Source organism: Macaca thibetana, chromosome 3 (assembly GCF_024542745.1).
Source record: "Macaca thibetana thibetana isolate TM-01 chromosome 3, ASM2454274v1, whole genome shotgun sequence".
Classification (NCBI taxonomy): domain Eukaryota; kingdom Metazoa; phylum Chordata; class Mammalia; order Primates; family Cercopithecidae; genus Macaca; species Macaca thibetana.
In genome coordinates, this window is record NC_065580.1 from 77,858,345 (window position 1) to 77,871,410 (window position 13,066).

A 13,066-nucleotide genomic window follows, 5' to 3' on the forward strand; every position below is an offset into this window, starting at 1 on the left:
GACCCATCTCACATGCAATGATACCCATAAGCTCAAAATTAAGAAATGGAGAAAAATCTACCAAGCAAATGGAAAACAGAAAAAAATCAGGGGTTGCAATCTCGATGTCAGACAAAACAGACTTCAAACCAACAAAGATAAAAAAAGATAAAGAAGGGGATTATATAATGGTAAAGGGTTCAATTCAACAAGAAGACCTAACTATGCTAAATATATATGTACCTGATATACGAGCACCCAGATTCATAAAGCAAGTCCACAGAGACCTTCAAAGAGATTTATACTCCCGCACAATAATAATGGGATACTTCAACATCCCACTGACAGTATTAGACAGATCATTGAGGCAGAAAATTAACAGATATTCAGGACCTGAACTCAGCAATAGATCAAATGGACCTGAGGGACATCTACAGACCTCTCCATCCAAAAGCAATAGACTATATATTCTTCCCATCACCACATGGCACATACTCTAAAATTGACCACATACTTGGACACAAAACTCTCCTCAGCAAAATGCAAAAGAACTGAAATCATAACAACCACTCTCTTGGACCACAGTGCAATCAAATCAGAAATAAAGACTAAGATATTTGCTCAAAACCATACATTTACATGGAAATTGAATAACCTACTCCTGAATGACTTTTGGGTAAATAATAAAATTAAGGCAGAAATCAAGAAGTTCTTTGAAACTAATGAGAACAAAGATACAATGTACCAGAATCTCTGGGACACAGCTAAGGCAATGTTAAGAGGAAAATTTATAGCACTAAATGCCTGCATCAAAAAGTTAGAAAGATCTCAATTTAACAGCCTAACATCTACAACTAAAAGAACTAGAGAACCAAGAGCAAACTGATCCCAAAGCTAACAGAAGACAAGAAATAACCAAAATCAGAGATGAACTAAAGGAGATTGAGACACCAAAAACCATTCAAAAGATCAATGATTCCAGGAGCTTGTTTTTTTAAAAAATTAATAAAATACACTACTAGCTAGACTAATAAAAAAGAAAAGAGAGAAGATCCAAAAAAACACAATTAGAAACAATAAAAGGGGCATTACCATTGACTCCACAGAAATACAAATAACCATCAGAGAATATTATGAACACTTCTATGTACATAAACTAGAAAATCTAAAAGAAATAGATAAATTCCTGGACATATACACCCTCCCAAGACTGAGTCAGGAAGAAATTGAATCCCTGAATAGATCAATAACAAGCTCTGAAACGGAATCAGTGGCTGACTACCAATTACAAAAAATAAAAAAAATAAAAGCCCAGGACCAGACAGATTCATAGAAGAATTCTACCAGAGCTGGTACCATTCCTACTTGAAACTATTCAAAAAAACTGAGGTAGATGGACTACTCTATAACTCATTCCATGAGGCTAACATCATCCTGATACCAAACCCTGGTAGAGACACAACAAAAAAAGAAAACTTCAGGTCAATATCCTTGATGAACCTTGATGCAAAAATCCTCAACAAAATATTGGCAAACCAAATCCAGAAGAACATCAAAAAGCTTATCTACCATGATCAAGTAGGTTTTATCTCTGCAGTGCAAGGTTGGTTCAACATATGCAAATCAATAAATGTGATTTGTCTCATAAATAGAACTAAAGACAAAAATCACATGATTATCTCAATAGATGCAGAAAAGGCTTTCGATAAAATTCAACACTGCTTCATGTTAAAAAAAAAAAACTCTCAATAAACTAGGTATGGAAGGATCATACTTCAAAATAATAAGAGCCATCTATGACAAACCCACAGCCAACATGATACCAAACTGGCAAAAGTTGGACGCACTCCCCTTGAAAATCAGCACAAGACAAGATGCCCTCCATCACCACTCCTATTCAATATAGTATTGGAAGTCCTACCTACAGCAATCAGGCAAGAGAAAGAAAGAAAGGTCATCCAAATAGGAAGAGAAGTCAAATTATCCCTGTTTGCAGATGACATGATTCTTTACCCAAAAGCTCCTTCAGCTTATAAATGACTTCAGTAAAGTCTCATGATACAGAATCGATGTACAAAAATCAGTAGCATTCCTATACACCAACAACAGTCAAGCCAAGAGCCAAATCAAAACACAATCTCATCCACAATTGCCAAAAAAAAAAAAGAATAAAATACCTAAGAATACAGCTAACCAAGGAGGTGAAAGATCTTTCCTGGGAGAACTATAAAACACTGCTCAAAGAAATCAGAGATGACACAAACAAATGAAAAAAAAAAAATGTTCCTTGCTCATGGATAGGAAGAATCAATATTGTTAAAATAACCATACTGCCCAAAGCAATTTAGAGATTCAATGTTATTACTATCAAACTACCAATGACATTCTTCCCAGAACTAGAAAAAAACTATTTTAAAATTTATATGGAACCAAAAAAAAGCCTGAAGAGCCAAAGCACTCCTGAGCAAAAAGAACAAAGCTGGAGGCATTATGCTACCTGACTTCAAACTATACTACAGGGCTACAGTAACCAAAACAGAAAGGTATGGGTACAAAACAGACATATTGACCAATGGAACAGAATAGGGAGCCCAAAAGTAAGGTTGCACACTTACAACCATCTGATCTTCAACAAAGCTGACAAAAATAAGCAATGGGGAAGGGACTCCTTATTCAATAAATCGTGCTGAGATAACTGGCTAGCTATATGCAGAAGACTGAAACTGGACACCTTCCTTATACCATATACAAAAATCAACTCAAGATGGATTACAGACTTAAATGTAAAACCCAAAACCCCTGGAAGACAACCTAGGCAATACTATTCTGGACATAGGAATAGACAAACATTTAATGACAAAGACACCAAACACAACTGCAACGAGAGCAAACATTGACAAATGGGATCTAATTCAACTAAAGAGCTTCTGTGCAGCAAAAGAAACTATCAACAGAATAAACAGACAACCTGCAGAATGGGAGAAAATTTTGCAAACTATGCCACTGACAAAGTCTAATAACCAGTGTCTATAAGGCACTTAAACAAATTTACAAGCAAAAAACAAAAACCCTACTAAAAAGTGGGCAAAGGACATGAACATTTTTCCAGAGAAGACATACATGTGGCCAACAAGCATATGAACAAAAAGCTCAACATTACTGATCATTAGAGAAATGCAAATCAAAACCACAATAAGATACCATTTCACCCCAGTCAGAATGGCTATTATTGAAAAATCAAAAAATAACAGATGCTGGCAAGGTTGCAGAGAAAAAGGAATGCTTATACACTGTTAGTAAGAGTATAAGTTAGTTCATCCATGGTGGAAAACAGTGTGGCAACTCCTCAAAGACCTAAAAACAGAACTATCATTTGACCCAGCAATCTCATTACTGGGTATATACCCAAAGGAGTAGAAACCATTCTATTATAAACACACATGCACATGTATGTTTGTTGTGGCACCATTCATAATAACAAAGACATGGAATCAACCTAAGTGCCCATCAATGGCAGACTGGATAAAGGAAATGTGGTAAATATACACCATGGAATACTGTGCAGCTGTAAAAAAGAATGAGATCATGTCCTTTGCAGGAACATGGATGGACCTGGAGGCCATTATCCTTAGCAAATTAATGCAGGAACAAAAAACCAAATACCGCATGTTCTCATTTATAAGTGGAAGCTAAAAGATGAGAACACATGGACACATAGAGGGAAACAACAGACATTAGGGCCTACCAGGGGTGGAGGGTGAGAGGAGGGAGAGAATCAGGGAAAATAACTAACAGGTACTAGGTTTAATCCCTGGGTAACTAAATAATCTATACGATAAACTCCCATAACATGAGTTTACCTATATAGCAAACCTGCATGTGTACCCCTGAACTTAAAATAAAAAATTTTTTAAATCTTCTTTGTCCTATTTAAACATAATTCTTGGTATTGAGGTAAATCTGAATTCACATGATATGCTTTGTCAAATTTTTCCAAAACCCTTTTTTTTTTTTTTTTTTTTTGAGACAGAGTCTCACTCTATTGCCCAGGCTGGAGTGCAGTGGCACAGTCTTGTCTCACTGCAACCTCTGCCTCCCGGGTTCAAGCGATTTTCCTGCCTCAGCCTCCTGAGTAGCTGGGACTACAAGTACGCACCACCATCCTTGCTAATTTTCGTATTTTTAAATAGACACAAGGTTTCACCATGTTGGCCAGACTAGTCCTGAACTCCTGACCTCAGGTGATCCACCTACCTCAGCCTCTCAAAGTGCTGGGATTACAAGTGTGAGCCACCATGCCCAACCCTGTTTTGCTTATAATTTAAAGATTTAAAAAATATTAGAAATCATATACTTGACAACTACGTAAATTTATTTTGACAATGTTAGATGTAATCCCAAAATGTATGAAGAAATGCACTGATTTAAAAAATTTATTTGGGGATATGCTAGAAAAGTTTTTGAAGGCCATTATTTTAAGATATCTCAGATCTTCTGATCTTCAACCTTTGTGAAAAGATTACCTAAGCCATGGCACATGTTTACAGGGCCTTCGTTTCAGCTTGATACCTCCTCAGCCTCCATCTAAAAGCAAAACTTGCTCTCAGGTACAGACTGATTTTGTGCATGTGGAAATAAAAAGAACTGGATTAGCCAGTCACAGATTTCACAAAATGTCCCAGTACTGTAGTAACTGAATTGCTGCCAGGAGCAGCTGTAAATAAAAAAGAAATTCGCTGCCCTTCAACTGCAATCCTTTTTGTTTTACAACCACAACAAAAATCCTGTCCGGGATCACCACAACATAAATGAAGAAGCTTAAAAAGAACATCCTGGCCAGGTGCAGTGGTTCACGCCTGTAATCCCAGCACTTTGGGAGGCTAAGGCAGGCAGATCACTTGAGGTCAGGAGTTCGAGACCAGTCTGGCCAACATGGTGAAACCCCATCTCTACTGAAAATACAAAAATTAGCCCGGCGTGGTGGTGCATGTCTGTAATCCCAGCTACTCGGGAGGCTGAGGCAGGAGAATCACTTGAACCTGGGAGGCAGAGTTTGCAGTGAGTCGAGACTACACCACAGCACTCTAGCCTGGGCGACAGAGCGAGGCTTGATCTCAAAAAACCAAACAAAAAAAATCCTATTAGAAATACAGAAGCTTAAATTAAAAACAAAATACTGAGACTGAACTATAGCAGCTCTAGGATCTATTGTAAAACCCACGTTTAGTAAAGGCAACTAGTATAATCTCAGACCAGTCTGTCAAGTTCTCTGCTATGGTTTACTGTTTCCAAAGAAACAAAGCACTCACTCAACTCAGTAAATATTTTTTGGATACCTATGCAACAGGTGCTAAAGGAAATCCAAAGTTCTATGCTAAAAGATTGCTACCCGCAAGGTTCTTGGTTTAGTAGAGAAGGGGAATCAGTTTCCAAAAAGACTGAGAAAAGTGTCACTTATTCCTGTTAGGGGCTTTAGAAGAACTAGTGGCAATATGAAAAAAGATATACTTTCACAAAGCTTGAGTGGAAAAGGAAGTTGAAAAAAGGACATTAGCTGGAGGAGGATGTAGAATAAAGATGTTGTTTTAGGATTTATTCAACATATTTTTATTGACCACATTTTTTAGGCACTGTTTTTTTTGTTTGTTTGTTTTTTGTTTTTTTTGGAGACGGAGTCTCGCTCTGTTCCCCAGGCTGGAGTGCGGCGCGATCTGGGTTCACTGCAAGCTTCGCCTCCCAGGTTCACGGGTTCACGCCATTCTCCTGCCTCAGCCTCCTGAGTAGCTGAGACTACAGGCGCCTGCCACCGCGCCCGGCTAATTTTTTGTATTTTTAGTAGACACGGGGTTTCACCGTGGTCTCGATCTCCTGACCTTGTGATCTGCCCACCTTGGCCTCCCAAAGTGCTGGGATTACAAGCGTGAGCCACCGCACCCGGCCAATTTAGGCACTGTTTTACATCCTGGTGATTAAGCAGAGAATAAAGTAGACAGAGCCCCTCTGTTTTAGTTAGGGAATTGGCTAAGCTGCTCTACCAGTTCCAAACAAACAATGATTTTTAAAAGAACAAAGTTTATTTTCTCTTGCATAATGGTCCAGAAGTCTGTGATCCAAGGGAGGAGGTGCCCCAGCTTCCTGAGATTCTTTTGGGACTTAGGCTAGTGAGAACAGTTTGCCTTCCTTAATACCTGGCTTCCATTTCAAGTCTTTTCTTCCATTTCTTTTTGCCACTTGCCAGAGAGCAGGAAGAGGGAAGAGAAAGGGTATAGCAAGCAACTTTCTTTTTAAGGGACAGGATCCAGTCCTACTCACATCCTACAGGACATAACTTTTTGATATAGCCTTATCTTGGTGAAAGGGAGGCCAAGGAATTTCATGTCTAAGTGGGTCACCAAATGCCCTGCTCAGATTTGAATGTAGAGATATTTCCTCTTACTAAAAAGAAAAAAAAAAAATACAGAATGAAAACTGGGGATAAGAAGACACAGTCTAGAAGAAGACAACTATAGAAAAGTAAAGAGATGGCATGTATGTGAAGTTGTGGTGTCATGAAGACAAGAACAAAGGAACTAATTTATAGGTAGTCAGTGACAAGTGAGCAGACTCTTGAGTGAAGGGAGAGTATGAGTCATGTAGATTTCTGCATTCCAGACAGAAGGAATAGCTAGTAAAGAAGTCCTGAGGCAAGAGCATGCTTGTCATGTTTAAGGAACAGTGAAGTCACAGGGATAAAAGACAAACCAGAAGAAAGTGATGATATGGAACCAAGCAAATGAGACATGTCAAGAGAGAGGACGTAGTCAAGAACAACAAAAGTTGCAAGGGTGAAGCTTTGGCCATTGAAACTGGCAGCATGGAGCTCACAGGTGACCTTGACAAGTGGCAGTTTTGTGGCATGGTGGGCATGAAGGACTGAATGGAGTAAATTCAAGGGAGAGAGGAGGAAGTGGAATCACAGAGAGCAAATATGGTCCTCTCCTTTGAAGAGAAAATGGGAATGACTTGAGTATGTGTTTAAGGTAAAGAACCAGTAGAAATGGAGAGGCTAAGATACATGGAAGTGGAGTAATTGATGGTGCAAGGTCTCAGAAGAGGAGAAATATGTGGGGTTCCTCCTTTTACTCCTAGTCACCGAAAAGAAGATAAGAATGGTAGTGAATCAAGATGTTGGAGGAGGGCAGGAGGAAGTAGTGGGAAGTTGTGGAAATTCTACCTAATAGTTTTAATTTTCTTTTCTGAAGTAGAAGGTAGTGTCATCTCCTGAGTGCAAGCAGAAAAGTTGTCCTCAACTATGAATAGTAAGAGTAGAAAAGGAAGAGATTTGTATTGATCTGAGGTTTTGTGTGGGGGTTTGAGGTCAAGGCCAAAACCATTGAGAAGATTGACAAGATAGTGTTTAAAGTGATGAATACTGCTGTGTCTCCTCTCAATAATACAGCACTTTCTTCAGCCTACACTCTTCTAATGGCAGGATTGGAAAGGCAATACTTTCCCCAAACTCATCATCTTATCAAAACCATCTGCCACGAAGATCATCAAGACTAAGCTCATAATGCTGTTTATAGCCATCACCACCACAAGCCCAAGACCAACCACTTTTAAGCATGAACATACAAGTGAAGACTGTCAGACATCTGAAGACTGCCTCAAGGTCAGACTCGTGACACCTGAGGCAGCACCATTCACTCAGTTTTGGGAACAAAAAACCTGGAATCCTCTTTCACCGTCATTCACTTGGTCAATCACCAACCTCTGTTCATCCCACCTCTAAATATTCCCCAGGGCGCCCACTTCTCTCCATGCCCACTCTCCATGCCACTGGTAACTTGCGTTTCTGTCATCCCGCATTCTGATACTCTATCCCTCCAGCTCTCTGCGCAAAAACTGATCATACTGGCCGGGCGCGGGGGCTCACGCCTGTAATCCCAGCACTTTGGGAAGCCGAGGTGGGAGGATCACGAGGTCAACAGATGAGACAACCCTGGCCAACATGGTGAAACCCCATCTCTCCTACAAATACAAAAAATTACCTGGGCATGGTGGCGCCGTGCCTGTAGTCCCAGCTACTCCAGGGGCTGAGGCAGAAGAATCCCTTGAACCCGAGAGGCGGAGGTTGCAGTGAGCAGAGATCGCGCCATTGCACTCCAGCCTGGCGATATAGCGAGACTCCGTCTCAACAAAACAAAACAAAACAAAACAAAATTAAAAAAAAAAAAAAAACTGATCATACCACTTGCCTGATTAAAAACGTTCGATGACTCTACCATTGCCTTTAGGAAAAAGTCCATCCAAACTCACTAAACTGGTTTCCAACCCCTTTCTGACAGCATCTTAATCTCTCCCCACTTCCTCTGCTCATTCATCCATACCTACTGCCTCCTCACTGCTATGTTCTCTCTCCTGACCCAGCACTTGCTCTTTCTCAGTGCTAGAAGACTCTTCTCTTCCAGTTCCCACTGCCCTGTTCCCTTACCTGGCTAATCCCATACTCATCCTTCTTGTCTCAGCCTAGTAGTCCTTAAGGAAGCTTTGCTGACCCCGAAGCTGAGCGGGCGTCCCTCCTGTGTAGCACTGTGTTAGCCCTACCAAGTCAAGGCTCTCCTTGCCTGTTTCCTGCCCGGACCATGTCTTTTTACTTCACTCCTGTCTCCTAGGTATTCCAGCACAGTGCTGGGTACATAGCAGGTGATCAAGACAAGTTTGTGGAATGACTGAGTGAATAAATCATTAACCAAATACCTTGGATCTCCTACTACATCATTTGCAAAAAAAAAAAAAAGTTTAATAGAAATTAAGATGGACCCACTGAGCTAGAGTGTGCGACCCTGCTTGAAAACGGCAGAGTGGTTCTGAGATGCAGTCCCAGCCTAGGAACCCGGGGATCCGGCCTGTGGACCCAAGGGCGGGGCCAGCGGGGTGCACAGGCGCTTTCGGGCGGAAGGCGGGGCCTCCCGGCCAGTGACCCCGCCCCGAGGCGCCTCCCGGGCGGGGGAGGGCGGGACTCGCGGCGGGAAACTCCCCTTCCAAGGCGCGGCTGCGCGTCCCCGAGGCGTGGTGGTAGGGTCGTGGGCCCCAGCCCAGTGGTCCAGGTCACGGGCCGCGCCGCCGCGGCCGCCATCTTGCCCGCGTCCGGGCGCCTGCGGCGGGAGGGGCGGTGTCCCGGCCGGAAGCGGCTGTGCGGCGGCCGCGCTGCCACCTCAGGTCAGTGAGTTCGACCCGGCCCGCGTCTCGGGTCTCGGGAGCGCAGCGGCCGCAGCTAGGGGCCCGAGATAGCCTAGTTGAAAGGCTCGGGCCTCTCGGCGGGGAGCGCGTTCCGCGCTGTGGGGTAATCGCGCCGGGCGGCCAGCCGGTCGGGCCTCCGCGGGAGCCACCGGGGACTGCGGGCGGCCGCGGGACCTGCGGGGACCTCCTCGGGGCGCAGAGGCCACGCTACAGCCTTCACCGCGGCAGGCTTGTGGGGAGCGGCGTCCCCGCCTTTCCCGGGAGGCTCAGCCAGGTGCTTGAAGCGGGAGAGTCGGATTCAGACTCCTGCTTTACCTGGAATAGCAACGTGCCCTGTTGCCATTGTACCCTCTTAAATACTGTACTTCTTAAACGGCTTATCTCCCGGTGAGCTCTGTTCTCTTCACATACGAGTAGTGAAAATTCCTTAAGAGGATGAATGAAACCTCACACATGTGGACTTTGCTGAATTGGTTAGCAAATGACTGCTTTTGCAGGCCTTTTGTATATTTTAAGGGAAATTTGGATATGTGCAGTGCATCTCCTGGAAGATGCTGATGGTGGAAATTTCTTGAAACCGCTCTCGTAATTTGCCATGGTAAGAAAAGTAAAAGACAACATCAAAAAGCATGTGATTGGATACTTTGTACACTTAGTAGTATTGTAATGTGTTGGACTTCACTGTCCAGTAGCCACATGGTATTGAGATGTGCTGTAAGTGTAAAATACACATCGGATTTCCCAGAGTTGGTGCCAAAAAAAATGTCAAAATCCTCACTAATAATTTTTGCATTGATTACATATTGAAAGGATAATGCCGTTGATATGTTGGTTAAATAAAATATGTTTTTAAATTTAATTCCACCTATTTTTACTTTTTAGATGTGACTACTGGAAATTTTTAAATCATATGGCTCACACTGTATTTCTTTTGGACAGTGCTGTTACAGATATTCTGATGAATAAACACAGAATGAGCATGGCTTTCCTTTGCTGATAAGTCACTGATGGGAAGTGAGACTTGTTAAACTTGAAAGGTGAGGATATAAATACAAGCTATACTTATTGCCAACCGCACCCCTTCTGCACCTAATTTTTTAATGTCTCCAACATTTGGAAAAAACATTAACTTTCAGGGCTGATTACGGGAATGGTAGTGATACTAACATCTATGTGATGTGAAGAGTTCATTTCAGTTGATGTCACAACTTTGTGAGATGGAAATGGGATAGATTTTATCTCGGTTTATGGTTTTGGAGTATTACAAGATTTGTTAGGATTTGAACTGGGGAGTGGCTGTAGGATTTCTGACTCTATATTGTTTTCTTTACACCAGATTCTTGGTGATGTATGTTCATGATCAAGGAACTGTTTATCCTGTGTATTAGATGGTGAAAAAAGTACACTTCTTAAAAGGGTGGACATAGATGCACCTCTCTATACAGGGTTACTCTTATAATGTGCAACCTGTGCAGTAGCGCATAGTCCAGCATTTATAATGGCTAGCACTTATTTTAATGGCTAGTCTGCTATCACTGTCTTGACTTTTTAAATAAGGGGCCCTGCATTTTTATTTTGCACCACGCCTTGCGTATTGTGTAGCTGATCCTTTCTCTTTGCAGTAATCTAGGATGGAAGTTGAGAGACCCTGGACAAGCACCCAAACATCTGGTCTTCACTTTACTGTTATGTAAAGTGAGAAGAATTAGCTAGTCTTTTTCTCTCAAGTTTTGATTCTGTATGAATTACTGTCATCAGATTTAGTGGATGGCAGTATAAATATTTTAGGTGCATGACAATGGAAGAAATGCTGATATTCTCCGTTGAGAGTCATGTGAATCAAAGGTCTAAAATTTACGCTACAACTCGTATGTTGTGTTTTGTAAGATGGATTTTTCTATGTGGCATCAAAATTGCTTACCATAGACCATTGGTATAAAGAGTAGGGTTGTGGAATGAAGGCCTAAAGAGTGTGTTTATTTAAACATTGATTTTTCAATGAGATGGAAAAATGGGGCAGATCTCATGATGTCAATTAAGAGGTTTCCTTTGTGGTGGTATGAGTGTGAAACCTTACTTGGCAGTATCTGTTCCTTTTCTTTGCTGTCATAGCTGCTGCCTATCACATGAGGTGCCCCTTTTCCTCCTCATTCTTAAATTTTTTAACCTCTTTAAGGTTGGGCTTAATTTTATCACTATAGTGCAGGTTTTTTTTTAGACCAGAGACTTCATCTGCTCATGTTTGCTGCTGTGTTCCCAGCTTTATGACAGCGCCTAGAACATAGAAGGTGCCCAATCTTACAGAATAAATGAAGTATGATAGCAGACACTTAAATATTGGCTGGAGCCAGCCTCTCCTATGAAGGGTAGAAGTGGAAGCATGAGGAAATAGGTAAAACTTGGAGATACCAGTTGTGAGAAGTGTCAGAGGGATCATTCAACACATGCATTTATTTAACAAATGTTTATTAAACTTCCTACTGAGTGTCTAGCACTGTACTGGGGACTAGAGGTACAGTGGAACACAAAAAAATACTTCACCTGCTCTCATGGAGTGTATAATCCAGTAGAAGAGACAGAAATGGATGATTAAAGGGAAAGAATACTGTTTAATGACAGTGTATGTCTGAGTAACCTGACCTCGACTAGGGAGGGGATGGAGGGTGGTTGATGTCAAGGTTGAGCAGGTATTAACTTGACCCAGAAGGCAGAGAACTATGCTTTAACCAGAGGAAACATCATTTGCAAAGGTATGGTGATGGGGGAGGAGGGTATACTCTAGGAATTGAAAAGGACAGTGTAAAAGGACAGCAAGAATGTTGTGCCACAAGGCCGATGCAGTAGGCAGAGACCAAAAGCATTTAGGGTTTTGTAGGTTAGGTTGAAGATTTGGAATGCTATACTAAGAGCAGCTGGAGACCATTAGAGGGTTTTAAGCAAGGAAGGATAGCCTGGTCAAAGTTGTGTTGTAGAAAGATTTTTACTCTGATATTCTATAAAGCAATATTTCCGAAGGGCCCAGGGGAAAGATGAATAAAAGAAAAACTGCCAGCACCGCACACCAGATATGTTGTATACCTTAATTTACTGAAATCAGTTTTCAGAGGCTTGAGACTATCCTCAGTGTGGTAGCACTTGGAAGCCTGAATGAGGAGACAAGATGATAAATAATTGGGTAAATGACTGGCAAATGGCAAACCCAAAGTGACAAGTAAATGAAGACATTGAGGGTGCTAGTAAGAATATAATTGAAATGATTGATCTTGGGCTTGAGAAATGCTAAAGAAGGAAATAAAATCAGTATAAGAATTCCTTAATCAGCAGTCCCCAACCTTTTTGGCACCAGGGACCGGTTTCATGGAAGACAGTTTTCTCACAGACGAGGGATAGGGGTGGTTTCAGGATGATTCAAGCGCATTACATTTATTGTGCACTTTATTTCTATTTACATTGCACTATATAATGAAATAATTATACAACTCACCATAATGTAGAATCAGTGGGAGCCCTGAGCTTGTTTTCCTGCAACTAGATGGTCCCATATGGGTGTGATAGGAGACAGTGACAGATCATCAGACATTAGATTCTCACAAGGAATGCACAACCTAGATCCCTGTCATGTGCAGTTCACAGTAGGATTTGCACTGCTGTGAGAAACTAATACTGCTATTGATCTGACAGGAGGTGGAGCTCAGGCGGCAGTGTGTGAGATGAGTGGCTCTAAGTAACAGATGAAGCTTTGCTCCCTTGCCTGCTGCTCAACTCCTGCTATATGGCCTGGTTCCTAACAGGCCAGGAACCAGAACTGGTCTGCGGCCCTGGGAGTTGGGGACTCGTGGTCTAAATAATATGAGTCTATTTTAGA

The 13,066-nt window shown here is 41.8% G+C and overlaps 2 protein-coding genes across 4 annotated transcripts in view; both read left to right on the forward strand.

Annotated features, from left to right (window-relative positions):
* The window catches only part of UMAD1 (UBAP1-MVB12-associated (UMA) domain containing 1), a 559,686-nt gene that overhangs the window by 250,375 nt on the left and 296,245 nt on the right, over nt 1-13,066 (forward strand). The gene's annotated exons all lie outside the window — the stretch shown is intronic.
* The window catches only part of MIOS (meiosis regulator for oocyte development), a 38,131-nt gene continuing 33,267 nt past the window's right edge, over nt 8,203-13,066 (forward strand). Inside the window, exons 1-2 of one of the 3 annotated variants that reach the window (XM_050782947.1) lie at nt 8,203-9,180; nt 10,141-10,238. The gene's annotated coding sequence lies outside the window, so the exon portion shown is untranslated. Of the gene's footprint in view, nt 9,181-9,225; nt 9,589-10,083; nt 10,239-13,066 lie in introns of those variants that run through there. The other 2 variants (XM_050782948.1, XM_050782949.1) reach the window with 2 other exon arrangements.